Raw genomic sequence first — 15,920 nt, 5'->3', positions numbered from 1 at the left:
TCACTGTTTCCATAAAAGTATTAAGAGCAAATTATTAATAATAAGATGAAATGTTTCTCGAGCAGCAAATCAGCAAATAAGAATGATTTCTGATGGAGCATGTGACACTGAAGAATGAAGTAATGATGCTGTAAATCAGCTTTGCATCACAGGAAAAAATTACACTTTAAAATATATTCAAATACAAACCTGTTGTTTTAAATTGTAATAATATTGCACAATATTGCTTTATTTTTAATCAAACAAATGCAACCTTGGTGAGCATAGGAAGCTTAAAACATTAAAAAATTGTACCAACTCCAAACTTTTAAATGGTACTATATATATTTAAAAAATAACGTTAAAATTAAAAATATCTTCCAAAACGGGTTCAAAGCTTATTAGAGCTCAGCATTCTGCCAAACTAATCCAATAAGCTAAATGACAACGAGCTGTTCAGGTCCCCCCAGCTGTCAGGCTTGTTTCTCAGTTCTACTAAAGTAATCGATGCGCCACCTTAAATTTCACTGATAGTTTACAGTAACCTATAGGGGCTGTCTCTGCCCTCCTGTTCCAGTGGTTAACAGTGGCCCTGTATGCGGCATGTGTGGCATGTTTTGGACCCAAAAGTGCCTCAGGAGCGGAATGTGTTTGCAGTGTTGTGTTTCCTTGTTGAAGTGGTCACGTTCCCTGTCCCCGGTTCTCTATTCATGCTGATAAGACTTACCGCGGTGTGAAAGGGTGCCAGCGGAAATAGCACGAGCGGTCCAGTCGATAAGATTACATGACCCTCACCTTTATCAGACTGGCCTGGGAAAGCGTGGGGGGGTTCGATGAGTGCGATCTCAGTGACCGTTCACGGAGCTTTGTGGTGTTAGAAGCTCAGCTCGATGCATGAGAGATGACAGATAGTAACTCTGGGAATCATGGGTAGTTAGTGCATGGATGTCTGTTTGGAAAAAAGCATGTTTTTAGAAGTAACGTCATGTTTCTGATGATGGTGTGTTCGCAAATGCATCATCAGTCTTGGTAGTTTATTATGACTCTCTTCAGGGGGTCTCTAAATACGTATTATAATATATCAGAAGTTCTGAAAATTTCCCTTGCTGTTCTTACACACATGCTTGAATCATACAGTTTCAAAATTATGAAAGCGCTATTCTAAAAATGCGACTTTTTTTTTTTTTTTTTTTGGTCTCACCATAAAATTTTACTGTAAATGTATTCTATTTTTTTTATTCTATCATCTAAAAATACATTTTTAATGTACTTTCAACAAGTACAGTAAATATGTATTTTTATAATTATATATTTAAAAACAATTTTAGGTTACACTTCATTTTAAAGTGTCCTCCTATTTATACATTTAAGTACGGAGTAATATTAATTAACTACATGTGCGGTTAGGGTTAGGGTTACCATTTGGCTTAGAAATGCTTGCATGTAATTTTCATAATTGATTGTTATTATATTAGTAAGTATGTAACGTGTAACAAGGACACCTTAAAATAAAGTGTTACCCAATTTTATTCTAATATATTTTTACACTTAATATGAATTATATGTATAATAGATAGATAGATCAATGATTTCTTTAGCTCTTCATGCACACACATTCATCTTCCAGTGATTATTCTTCATTTGTTGTCATGCCTTTTCTCTTTCTAAGTTTGAATCATACGTACGTACAAACACACACACACACACACACACACCCTTCCGATCTCTCACCCCTTCCTCCTCTCAGTCACACATACACACCCTATACTAATCATTTGTGCCCCTTTCATGTCATAGTGAGATTGTCACCTCCCTATTCGATCAGTTTTTCCTGTTCCTGTTACAGAAAAGTGATCATACATTCTTGTTCAATAAAAGGTAACCTCTAACTGATAACAGACAACTGTGTAAACCTATGACTACCTCGTGTTGCCCATAGAGGGCACAAACCAGACAAATCAAAGTCTCTTTTCACTGCTGACTACTGCAAGCACTTAAGAGACAGAGGCTGAATTTAGAATAGCGAACTAGAATATTACACTTACTATTTAAGTATTTATATGACTGCATACTGAAAACCAGCTCAGTACAATTAACTTTGCCTGCCATTTTTAAATGCAACAGAGAACAATGCAAAATGTACAGTTTGGTCCATATTAACAACATAATGTTGCATGCTTAATTTAGCAGATGGAGTTCAGCTGACTGAATGAGTTTAGTTTGTTATATTTATATGCATAATTAATTATACTAGCACACATTATATATATATTTTGTAAAATACCTTTTTTGAAAAATAAATGCATATATGTGAAGTATGATTTATGAGAAAATATAAAGGCTCACTAACTTCGTCAGTTTTTTCACCTCCTTTTACATTTCTTTTTTTTACTGATCTGTACAATAAATTTGACCTATGGTGTGACATAGCAAAAATTAAGGAAAAAAAAAACATTTTAATAATACATTAATAGCATTAGAGAGATGTATCTTCATTGTTATACACTTAGTTTCATAGAATGCTGTTTATTTAATATGAAATTATAATTACCATATTTTGTTTACCCCATGACTTGTTGGACAATTTCAAGACAAACTTTGACAAGGATAACTTTGCAGTCATCGTTTCAAAACTGCTGAAAATTATACTATTTTAAGATATTTGTATCTCCTCTACTGGATACTCAACTCCAAATACTCAACTTTTTTATTGTAAGATATTTTGAGATAAAAACAAATCTGTGGTTCTATTATGTGTGTCACACCATAGGACTTTACGTCACAAAAAAGGAGAGAAATGGTGGTTATAAAAATTATTTCTATTCAATTCTGAACATGTCCAAGGAGAAAGAAAGTTTAATTTGGATACAAACAATATCTCTTATTAAACAAAACAAAAAAAACTTTCATCAACAAAATTCAGTCTCTTAGTCAATCAGTGTTACTGAAACAAACGCTGAAACTCTTTAGCCCCTCTTCTAGAAAATAGTTTATGTCCTGTAATTTTTAAAAACACTGAAAGAATAAAAGGGAGTTCTTAAGAGAAATCTTATTTAATTATTTAAAATGCTTCTTAAAGCGACCTTGTCCTCTGGTGTGACATTTTTTTGTTTTATGATGTGACAGTACAGGCGTCACATTGGAGGACATTTTCTTTCACACCAAAGGACATTTCAGCCTTTTGTGTCAATTAATGTCAATTAATGACCTTGCTATTGTTTTAAACATTTTTTTATACTTTTCTATTTCATTTATAAAAGTTGTAATTTATTGAATTTTAGTGCAATGCATTGTGGTATAGAATACCTAGCACAATTACAGCAAATTATTGTAATTGTTGTTGGTAGGGGTGTCCCCGACTAAGGATTTTCATAGTCGAATCGGAATTTTCGAATCTTGCTGATATTCGACTGATATTCGATTTATATGTTTTGGGGACGGGGCAAAATACATTACCAAGAGTCAAATCAGACATCCGACAGTCATAATTACGTTAACGCATGAGAAAATCTATAACGGACACCTTGCAGATGCAAATAGTAAATAATGTTTTATATTTTGATTAAAAGGTAGTTAACATTAAACGTCAGCGAAACCTGAAGAATTCACAACATTTTTTTACAATAGTCATTATACCATAATGACCGTAGTTAGTAATGTTCTGCATTTTTGTTTTGAGCTGTGCATGCTGAAGATGACCAGTAGAATGAAGCAGGTTTTTAAATAATGGGATTTAACTCATCATTTATCTCGTATAGAATACGCTTCGTTATCTATACAACATAAAGTTAATATTATGACTTATAGGCTATCTGAACAAAATGCCCCGAATGTATGAACATGTCTGAACGCGTCTGAAACACGGCAACTAAACTCTAAAAATGTACAGTGTATTATAGTAGTGTTCTCATTATAATGTTAAGTATATGACAGACCCAGTCATAGTGATAAATATACTTCATTGTTGTTTGTCCTGCTCGCTGAAGATATGATCACGTTTTACTATAATGAAGCGCTTCACTGCAGCGCAACTCAACCAAATGCATCTTACACGAGATATATAATATATATATAAACCGGCTGAAATGTTTTGAAATCCCTTGTAGGCTTGTAGAAAACCAGTAGTTCTATGTGAAATCAGACATTTGAGCACCCCCATATAGCCAAAATGGCATGATCATAAGACCCCACACGAATATTCGACTGTGAGATTGGTATAAAATCGGGCTCCTCCGAATCGAAGCATGGAGTCGTTGAATATTCGGGGTCACCCCTAGTTGTGGGTCATATTCTGAATATTAACCTACCCTAAATGACTCAAGTGAATTAAGGTTCACCTGTCTCAACTGACAGTATATGTTATGTCATCACTTTGCAAATTTCCATATGCAAATCAAAGTTCACCATGGGCTATTCAAGTTATTACCCACTGCCAGCCATCATACCCCAGGGAATGTTCCTGTCATGTGAACAATCTTCTCTTATTTTGTGGGTCATAAAATAATTGACCTTTAACTGGCATGGTTTGGTCAGATGAGATGGATTCAGCTATTTTGAGGCTAAAAATGGCGAAATTAAGCAAATTCCTCTGCATAGATAGCATTGTAGAAATGAGTTCCAAGACACTGGAAATTAGGTTTGACTAAAGAGCAACTGAATGCCAGTGATTTACTTCATTAACATGGGAACGGTTTTACTGTGGGTTTCTTAACTGTCGTTGCTGTTTGATGTTAGAGTGATCTTTTTTTATAGCACATTATAAAACAGATCGATCCTGTCCTGGATGCTTATTGGTCAATTCAGCATTCAGGCTGTACTAAAATACACGACTTAGCTGTGACACTGATACTGATATATATCTCCTCAAAGCACTCATAAATGCTTAGCAATCTACAGTTTTATTAAAGTTTTTTATAAAAACACGCAGCATAATCTTTCCAAGCTGACTGGAATACCGTCGTACTGATGATCTCAACAGTAACACCAATCCAGCGGCCAAGTAGTATAAAGGAGCTTTTCATGCAAATCAGGCTGAGATATAATGAAGTCAGCATACTGAAATGAAATGCTGATTATAAGGGCAGAAAATAAAGGGTTGACAGATGAGCCGGACCGGTTTTGGTTGGCATGTCCACTTAAATACCAGCCACTTCTGTGCAGCTCTGGGCTTCAATGCTTCTGACTGTCAGGCGACTGAATGAGGCAGTGATTGTACACGTGTGTGTGTGTGTCCACATGCTTTGCTCGTTTCTTGTGTGTACAGTGTTGCATAACAGCACGGCTTGCGTCACGAATTGCATGGCAGATTCTTCAGCTGCCACATCTGCTCATTTGCATAAACAGATGTTTGAGGTATCCAGCTTTTTTCATGTTTTATCATTTTTAAGAGATGAAAAATAGGCTATTACATATCGAGCTTTTTCACTTTCTGCCTCAAAGAAAAACAATATAAAAGAGTTAATTGTGGCATAAAGTTTAAAATAAGAAATAAAGTATTTTTACAAAGGTACAGATTTGCAAATACAGCATAAAAATGCAACTGTGAGTTGCAGTTACAAAGAAATAATTATGCAATTATGACACATAAAGTCACATTTAGGAGAAATAAAGAAGTAGTTTTATTTATTTTTTTTACTCTGAGACAGAATAAATTAATCTTTAAACTCAAATCAAATCAGCATGTTTATATTAATTCATATGCACATCATGGTTAATTTCACTTATGTAGGGTCCAAGGTAATATCAGACATAATAATAATAATAAAAATAAATTATAGTGAATAAAAAAAATTGTGATTGACTTGTTAATTAACAAACAAAAGAGAAATGGGGAGTTAAGTAGACTTTGCCATTTTAAAGTGACAGAACAAGTACACTCCCATTCAAAACGTAAGATTTTTTAATGTTTTTGAATGAAGTCTCTTATACCAAAGCTGGATTTATTTTGATAACAAATAAAAAAAACAGTAACATTGTGAAATACAGTATTATTACCATCCAAAATAACTGTTTTCTATTGTAATATATTATAAAATGAAATATATTCCTGTGAAGCAAAACGTAATTTTCAGCAGCCATAACTTCAGTCTTCAGTGTCACAATATTACATTATTTTTTATTATGACTTTTATTGTTACATTTTATGCTTTAAGATTTTAATGGAAACCAGAAGTATTTTTTTGATGAATACAATGTTCAAAAGAACAGCATTAATTTAAAAATGAAATCTTCTGTTACATAATAAATGTCTTTACTTTCGCCTTTGATCAATTGAATGCATCCTTGCTAAATAAAAGCATTCATTTTTTAAAAAAATGTATTTTTAAACAGCAGTGTAGTCCTGATCTGATACTGATAATATAAAGTCTGCATCTGCCTGGTACTCGTGCCAGTGCGTCCTGCCAAAACCATTGCCATACTCAAGCAGATCGAATCCGTAAAGGTACACGCTTTCCACAGGTGACAAATCTGGCAGTCCGCCGGCGCTGTACTGGTGGGCCGGGAGGAGGACAGTTGTGGGTCGGCAGGAGTGCACTGATAAGGAGAAAAGTGGGGGGCGGCGGGGGGTTATGGATTGGCCACAGCTGCAGGGGCGAGTGGTCAGTGACAGCTGAAGGATAGAAAGGAATGACTAAAATAAACTGCGTGTGATGTGTTCGGCCTTGTTCTGAGTGCCACTGCAGCTAACACATCTGGCCCGTGAGATGCACACCCTGTTGACGTAACGGACATAAATATTTAAAATGCCACAAAGGTCGCAGAGTTGATTCGCAACGTCCAAAAGTGTGAGAAAAACTCGTACAGTGAGAGAAAAGACACTGCGCTTTGACACAGGCCAATCGTGAGTTTTGTTCTCTTTGCGCACAAAAAGCATTCTCGTAGCTTCATCAGAACCGCTGATGTCACATGGACTATTTTAACAATGTCCTTACTACCTTTCTGGGTCCTGAACGTGTCAGTTGCATTGCTGTGTATGCAGGGTCAGAAGCTCTTGGATTTCATCAAAAATCTTTCTTATTTTTGTTCCGATGATGGACAAAAGTCTTACTGGTTTGGAACGACTTGAGGGTGAGTAATTAATGAATGCAGTTAAATTTTTGGGTGAACTATTCCTATTAGCATTGTCTGTGAATCTGGGAGAATATAGACCCTTTCACACTGCACGTTGGACCCGGAAAATTGCCGGAACATTGCCGGGTCACCTTCTGTGTGAAACACATCCCGGGATTGATTCCAGGATTGATTCCGGGTCGGGGACCTAGTAACATTGCCGGGTTCAGTCCCGGAATGAGCTCTGTGAAAACAAAAGCCAGAACTAATGCCGTAAGAGGTGTGTCGTAGTGATGATGTGCGTTATTGCGCGACTCTTTTACCGGGTGTTTTGAAGGCAGATCAACGTTCGCGTCGCAAAAAATATGTACAAACTGCAACGAAGCAAAGATCAGTTAGTTCTTCACTTTCCGTGCTGAAGCTGAGATCGTTCGCTAGCTTAAGTGAAAATTAACGTTCCTAGCGTTTTCGACTGGTGCATTACACGTCACATCCTGATGTCATGAGTCATGACGGGACCTTTACGGGTTGTGTGTGAAAGCACGCACAGATTCCGGGTAATCAATGGCAGTGTGTAAGTGCAAAATCTAGCGACCCGGGAACAATTGCCGGGACACATTACCCCATGTATTTTCCAGAATCGCAGTGTGAAAGGGGCTTATGTGTTGCACAAGAAGATGTTTCGACATATTGTGTAAAAAAAATTGCCAGTACTATTCCTGTTTGAAAGAACAAGAATTATATTGTATAGTTTGCACACTAGGGTTAGCATTAGCATGTCAGTTACTCTGAGGTGCAGCAACCCAGGACAGACTCACCTCACCTCAGTCCTCACCTTGCCCCCCGTACCACTGACATTTGACCTCCACTCTTCTGTCTGCCAATGAGGACTGACAACAGCTCCCTTTACAAAGAACAGGGTCTGACCCTGGCCCTGTGAGTGTGTGTTTCATGTCGACTCAAGTCGAACTGAGAGGGCACAAGCAGCTCTTTGTGGGACAGAGGTGGCTGGGCCCAGTCCAGAGAAGTCCATGCAGCTGTTCAACACTGACAGCAGCTTCATTCGCTGCGCTCTGTGTACAACTATGTGTGCATTGTCGTGACTGTTTGTGGTCTTGTAAATAGAGAGCAGACACTTTATTGATGTTCCGACTTGAGGTAAAGACACAAATGACGCAAAGTAGCCTATACATAGACGATTCAAAGAGTTGCTTTCGTAGTGAAAGTGCCTGTGTTATAGTCACATGACAAATGTATACACTTTCAGGCAAAAGAATTTGAACTGTAAAATTTTTTAATGTTTTTCAAAGAAGTCTTTTCTGCTCACCAAACCTGCATTTATTTAATCCAAAGTACAGTAAAAACAGCAATATTGTGAAATAATTTTACTATTTAAAATAACTGTTTTCTATTTGAATATATGTTAAAGTGTAATTTATTCCTGTGATTTTTAGCATCATTACTCCATTACTTGCATGATCCATCAGAATTCATTCTAATATTCTGATTTGCTGCTCAAAAAATATTTATTATTATTATTAAGTTGAAAACAGCTTCGAGTAGAATTTTTTCAGTTTTCTTTGATGAATAGAAAGTTCATAAGAACAGCATTAATCTGAAATATAAATCTTTTGTAACATTATATATGTTTTTATTATCACTTTTAAACAATTTAAAGCCTCGCTAAATAAAAGTATTAATTTCTATAACCCCCGCACCCAAATACATACATATATATATATATATATATATATTACAAATATTTTTAGTATCAATATTACTGTTTTTACAAAATTTTTGCAGCCTTGGTGAGCATAAAAGACTAAAAAAAAAAAATTATTTATACAATTATTTATAGTAGTTGTAATTGGATGTATATCCAACTTGCTTCGTTTACAATCACTACCTCCCTTATTCATCAATGGAAAACATTTTCAGTTATTTTAACATCTGTTAATTCATTTGCATGTGTTTACAGTGTATCTTGACCTTTCCAATATGGTGGATGCAGTTTGCCATTTGCAGTTGCTAAGCAACAGTTGCTAATGTAGAGCTATACCCTCATATCTCATATCACATCTTATACGTCTATCCAGGTTTTTCCTTTCAGCCCCAGTTTGGTTTTTCTAGTGCAAATTCATGTGCTGGGTCCAGATTCCACTAAAGAGGACCTGCCCAAACCTGCCTGGTCATTTTTCCAACCTGAACCCGGCTGTCAGTGCTGGTACTTGAAGAGGAACCAGTGCTTTGTAAGACAAAAGTGCATGGTCTATGTCCCATTAAGCATTCTAAACAGAACAGGCTGTGAGGGGGGCCACAAAGCCACATGTTGTGTTAGCTCTGAGTGAGGAGACGGCAAGAATGCGCTCCCCCTGATTGGGCCGCTCCCCTGGTTTTTGTAACTTGTATGTTTGTGTGTCTGTGGGTGGACAGGAGAGCACTTAAAGCATGACTGATCACAGAACTTCAGGACATTTTGCAATTGTTTTTCCTAGTTTTTCACACCTGAAGGTTACAAATGCTACAGGTTGGGACTTCAGTAGAAATAGAAACAGAAAGTATTCATGCCTTCATGTGCGCTCAAGGACAAATAACTGATATGAAGTCTACACGCACATCCTTTTACCTTATTTGGATAGTCAGCATGGATCCTACAAAGGTGTGTGTGTACTGTATGTGTGTTTCCAGAAATGTGAGCCTCCTTTCATAGACTTCAGCTACATAAATTCTGAATGTGATAAGTTAATGTTGATAAGTTATTATCAATTAAAAAATCTGTTTGACTAAAAAAGAAATATGATAAATCATCCATTTGCATGTCCAAACTCTTTCCAATCAAGTTTCACCTTCCACTAATCAGCATTTTTTTAATTAGGGGTCTCAAACTCAAATTTATGGAAGCTTGTTTAAAAAAAAATTAAAATATATCCTTGCAACTTAATCTCACAATTAAAACGTTATTCCAAATTCTGGGTTTATATCTCACAATTCAGACCTTTTCACAATTATTACATTTAAATTCAGAATTATGAGATAAATGCACAATCATGAGATATACAAATTCAGAATTGCAAGTCAGAAATTCCCCAATACTGTGAAAAAAGTAAGAATTGCAAGATAAGAAATTTGCAATTGCGACATAAAAACAGACAGAATTGTGAGATATAATCTCAGTCAGCTACCTTTTTAATTTTTATTCTGTACAAAAAAATAAATAAAAAAAATAAATATAAATTCAGAATTCTGAGAAAGTAGTGAGAATTGCGAGAAAGTAAGAATTGTAAGTTTATATCTTGTAATTCTGACTTTTTTTGGTAACACTTTACAATAAGTTCCCATTAGTTAATGTTAGTTATTAACTAACACGAATGAACAATGAACAATACATTAATTACAGTATTTATTCAACTTTGTTAATGTTAGTTAATGAAAATACAGTCGTTCATTGTTAGTTCACGTTAATTCACAGTGCATTTACTAATGTAAACAAGCACAACTTTTGATTGTAATAATGCATTAGTAATTGTTGAAATTAAGATGAACTAAGATTGATAATGCTGTTGAAGTATTGCTCATTTTTACTTCATGTTAACTAAAGTACATAACTAATGAGCTTATTGTAAAGTGTTTTCTCAGAATGGCGAGTTCATATCTTGCAATTTCGGCTGTAAATTTCTGTTGACTTTTGTGAGATAAAAAGTTGCATTTCCCTTTTTATATTTTTTATTCTGTGATGGAAACATGCTTCTGTACAAATTGCCTTATGGCAACAAATACAAATGATTTTTTTACCATTCATTTAAATCAAGTACAGTTTCCGGCACAGTTTAACAATTATTGGTGCGATTCATCTTTCCACAGCTAGCATACTCATAAAATCTAGCAAAATAAGTCATTTAAATATGTCATAAGACTATAAGAAATAAATTTGCACCTAATAAATGTAAATACATTGTAAATGAATACAAATAAAACAATTTTTATCCCTTGACAAGGTGAAACAGTTCCATCAATGCAATCCCAACATGCACCGCCACCAAAGAAACATCTGCGTGACACTGTCAGCTGCGAACAAACATGGCTCTGAAGTCCTGCCGGGACACAAACAGAGACACGGACAAAGACACTGAGAGGAAGTGATTCTGGCTTAATCCTCCATGTACTCACTAAATGGGAAGGTAAACCGTCCCGCCGGCGGAGAGAGAACAGACCAAAGACATTGTCCGTCCCTCCAGTATTGCATATTTGTTTACCCAGCTTTTTTTTTGTCCACACATATATCAAAGCTGTTTGTTTAAAAAGGGAGATTGGAGGCATTGAAGAGGTGCGTTTGGACTTGATGCCAGCTCTCGCTTTTGACGCCCACCTGGATGACACTTGTGAACGGCTCTAACCACACCTGCAAAACAAAGAGCAACATTCCGATCATTGTGTTAAAGCTCTTTTTTTATTTTCAGACAAAAAGAAAGACAGTTATAAGATGAAAGGTTCGGAGAAGAACGCGATAATAGAGCAATGACTTTTTGTCTTCGGATTTGAAATTTCCCCTCGTGATTGACGACCCTGCAAAACAAAAGGTTGGACCAGCATGAATTATCATGCTGCTGGTTTATACTAGTAAGTTTGGAGTTGGTCAAGCTAGTTAAAAACCACATTGTGTATCTTGGGCACCCAAAAGTATGGTTGGCAATCAAGAATCATTACTGAATCAGAATCAATTCCATTTTTTTTTTTTTTTTACTGAAACCAAATGATTCTCATGATGTTCAGTTCTGTTAACACTTTCTTCCGCTAATTCTGGTTCATCATACATGAAATTTGGAAAATCTAGAATCAGTTTTAGAAGATTTGAAACATTCTGACTATTCTGAATCATTTCAATCATTTTGAAGTTCACTGTTTGCTGGCTTAATATAATATCACATAATATTTGTGATTTTAATAATGCTATTAAATTAAACAATGCTATCATTTTTCTTTTTATTCTAAAATTTAAAAATAAGTTTGTTCACACTTTTATTTATAGTCCAATTCTCGCTATTAACAAACCATTAACTACGATGTTTGCTTCAATATACTCCTAGTTTGCTGCTTATAAATATTTAGTTAGGTAGTTGTTAAATTTAGGTATTGGGTAGGATTAGGGATGTAGAATATGCTCATGCAGAATATGTGCTAATAAAGTTCTAATAAACAGCCAATATGGTTAATATGTTAATAGACATGCTAATAAGCTACTAGTTAATAGTGAGAATTGTTCCCTCACTGTAAAAAATCCAATTAACGAAATTTTGGAAGGCCAAAAATATTTAAGTTAGGGTAATTTTATTGCTTGGGCTTATTTGAGAAGACATATGAAGTCTACACAAATATATATATATATATATATATATATATAAACATTGAATGAAGGGTTATTATCTAATCCAGTCAACATTCTGAAAGTAAAGTTTTGACTGAACTAATAAAAACGAATCCAGCCAACACTGAGATCATTTCAGACGTGCACGAGCCTGAGTGACTTTGCGTGAGAAACACCACCTTCAAACGCCACCATCTTGTCAAGTTTACGCATCAGGTAAGTTGCATTAAAAAAATATTTTTTTTTTTAGACTTTATCGACAAAATCATACAACATATTCTACGGTTTTGAGTGGATATTTAGAAGCGTTTTATAAGTCGTATGTCCGAAGAAAAATTCATATTTATGTGTATGTAAATTCAAGTGTATGTCAAGTTAATGTGTCAGGTAAATGACACTGAATAAATATTTGTACTCAGACTGAATTTATCAAAACTTCTATATTAAAAAATTTGTAAACGTGTTATTATATGGGGTGTTGTTGGCGCAGTGGATAAGACACATGCCTTTGGTGTGAGAGACCCGGGTTCGAATCCACTGTGAGACACCAATGTGTCCCTGAGCAAGACACTTAACCCCTAGTTGCTCCAGAGGCGTGCGACCTCTGACATATATAGCAATTGTAAGTCGCTTTGGATAAAAGCGTCAGCTAAATGAATAAATGTATAATGAATAAATGTAATGTAAATTTAAAACGTATATATTTTACACATATATAAATTTTTTTTATATAAAAACAACGCTGTATTTCGCTTCTTATTTAATTCTTATTTAATCCATAAAACATTTAATGTCACAAGCTGTGTTGCTATAATGAATTTTAGGTTTTATTTTGGCATTGTATGATATTTTTGTGTTTCCGTGACGTTAAAAGGCATGAAGAGCATTCACGATCTTTCTCTTTAATAAGCCATTGATGGTTAATATGACGAAACATGTAATGTAAGCCACAGAAGTGCACTTATTTGATGTTAACATGGGCCTGTTGAATGGGTTTTTGTATGTGCAAACTTTTGCAATTGTCCCGTAAAGTTAAAAGATGACACATTAACTGTTTCTATTTTTGTTAATGGCACCTCGGAAGAGTCGTTAGTTCCGTACCAAGATAAACAACTGAATCGTTTCACAAGGCTGTTATCAAAGCAGACTGCATCTCAGTCAGTTCCCTAGGTAGTGAATCAGTAGATTGTGCATATGAGTCCCTGCACTGGTAAAGAGAATTATTATATTATTTTTATGCTGTTTAAGGTAGACTTTTAATATGAAATGTTCATGTTCTGTTTCAAATCCTTGCAACAAATGAACACAGTCAACATCAATGCTCCCGGTGATGTGTAGTGCTAAAAAAAAAATAATAACAATTTTTACTTCATCACAAATTTAATTAACTGATACTATATTTTAAAGGTCACGTTTTTTGTGTTTTTTTGAAGCTTTGATTGTGTTTACATTGTGCAATATAACGTGTTCATGTTTCGCTTGTAAAAAAACACAGTACCTGTATTTTTCACACAGTTCACCTATCTGTATACCGCTGTTTTCACTGTCATAAAAACGGGCTGATGACTTCCTTGTTCTATGAAGTCCCTCCTTCAGAAATACGTAACGAGTTCTGATTGTGCCAGCGGTTCCTGTGTTGTGATTCGACAGCAGCTTAGCGCACATTAGCCTCCTGGAAACGCGATTGGGCTAGTTTTGGAGTAGTTTGAGAAGCAAGTGTGCAGGATTTGTTTTGAAAACATGGCAATCCTGATCTGAACGCTTTTACTGACGAGATGCGCATGAAAATCGCGTTTGATTTTTTGCACAGCCCTAACATCTAGTTAACAAAGCTAACCAGCGTTGCCCTTTGTGTAATAAGTTACAGAAACTGTTAAACGCACCAACTTAAATAATAAAATACACTTACCGGTTGTGGTCCATAAACAACGCCTTCTCCAGACAAAGAGGGAACTGCTCCATCTTTCAAGAATAATCTTTGTGCGAATCCGGCATTAAACTGATTGAGATTGAGGAAGTTGTCCTCAGCAAGCTGTCCTCAGCAAAATGTGCTGCACACAGTTTTACATGTGGATTATAATTTTTGGGAACCGAGTTAAACATAAATTGTAACCATTGGCTTGGCATTGAACTTTGAGCTTTAGAATTTTACATATATTATTTATACTCTAACAACAACATTACACACTAACTGAAGTTTGAAACATGGGATCACGAAGAACAGGACCTTTAAATGATTGAAAAATGCATAATTTTTTTTTTTGAGCTAAATTGTATATTTTTTCTCTCCATCGGGGTGTGGCTAAAGGTTTTATTGGTGCTTTGTCATCATTACAGGTTTTCAGTTGCAAACCAGTCAGTGATTACCAGACCGGTCCAATGGAACTACACAATGTGCGTGTACTTCCAAGACTAAGGTAATATGTGCAAATGTTTAAAGTTTTTACTATAATTAAAATGTGCTTTATTTTACTCGGTGGCATCTACTCTAATATTTTCATTCTTTTTATGAGGTCTCCGTAGTCACCCAGATCTAGTCTGTATCCAGATCAGATAGTGGATCAGCACCAAGAGATGCCCTCGACAGCCCTGAATGTCAGAGGTTCCAATGACAACTAGATGAGTCCCAGAGACAGATCCCCTCCGAAGACTTCTTTACCTAGATGGCCATTGTGACAAGACCACAGGAACCAGACCAGTCCTCTGCACAATCTGACTTTGCTGCACCATGCAATTAAACTGCTGGTTTTGTCTGGCCAGAGAAGAACGATGTAGTTTTGGTTCCTTCGAAGGGGCGCTGCACAGGATCCCGGGCCCTAGGAAGTCCTAATGCCCCCCCCCCGGAAAATATATATTCCAGACTTTTCAAGGGCCCTCTCTTCCTTTGGGGCCCTGGTAATCAGTACTGGTTTTACCCCCAGTCCGGCGCCCCTGTTCCTTCAACACACAGTTCTTCTGTTTAATACTGTAAAGCTGCTTTTACACGATCTATATTGTAAAAAGCGCTATATAAATACAGTGACTGGACTTTTTCTTGACACAGTTCAGTAGAACTGTAACACCTGGTTCATTTATTTTTTCTGACTTCTGCCTCATTTTAAAGATGTAATTGTGAGCAGTAGTAATATTTGTAAATGTTTGTTTGCAAATGTTTTGTTTATCTTGTTTATTCTTTTTATACTGGATTTTTGACTTTCAAGAGCTGTAAGCCCCAATCGTCCAAATTAAAACAAAAAAACTTTTGAAATGTTTTACTTTACATGTAATGAATCTAGAATATATGAAAGTTTCACTTTTTGAAATAAGTTACAAAACAGAGCACTTTTTCACAATATTAAAATATTTTGAGAGGCACCTGTATATGTACACCAGAAAATTAAAGACAAATGTTTGCTTCTTTAAGGAATAAATAATGAACCAGAATCTTTAAGCGCAGTTGGAATCAACCAAGGATTGATACCCATCATTAACTAAAACACAGCATATGTTGATGACTAACTTTGCTGTGGGGGAACCTTCTGTCACATTC

General features: G+C 35.6%; 1 protein-coding gene and 1 long non-coding RNA gene across 2 annotated transcripts in view; both read left to right on the top strand.

Annotated features, from left to right (window-relative positions):
* Positions 1-15,920, top strand: part of tigara (TP53 induced glycolysis regulatory phosphatase a) — a 165,181-nt gene that overhangs the window by 87,607 nt on the left and 61,654 nt on the right. The gene's annotated exons all lie outside the window — the stretch shown is intronic.
* LOC132125360 (uncharacterized) lies at positions 12,430-15,173 on the top strand. Its single transcript, XR_009426897.1, has 3 exons — positions 12,430-12,607; positions 14,729-14,808; positions 14,905-15,173. It is a non-coding gene; the product is annotated as an uncharacterized LOC132125360 (long non-coding RNA).

The sequence above is a fragment of the Carassius carassius genome, chromosome 43, assembly GCF_963082965.1.
Source record: "Carassius carassius chromosome 43, fCarCar2.1, whole genome shotgun sequence".
NCBI classification, from domain to species: Eukaryota; Metazoa; Chordata; class Actinopteri; order Cypriniformes; family Cyprinidae; genus Carassius; species Carassius carassius.
The sequence above is the reverse complement of the archived record's forward strand: the minus strand, read 5'-3'. Positions and strand labels throughout refer to the sequence as shown.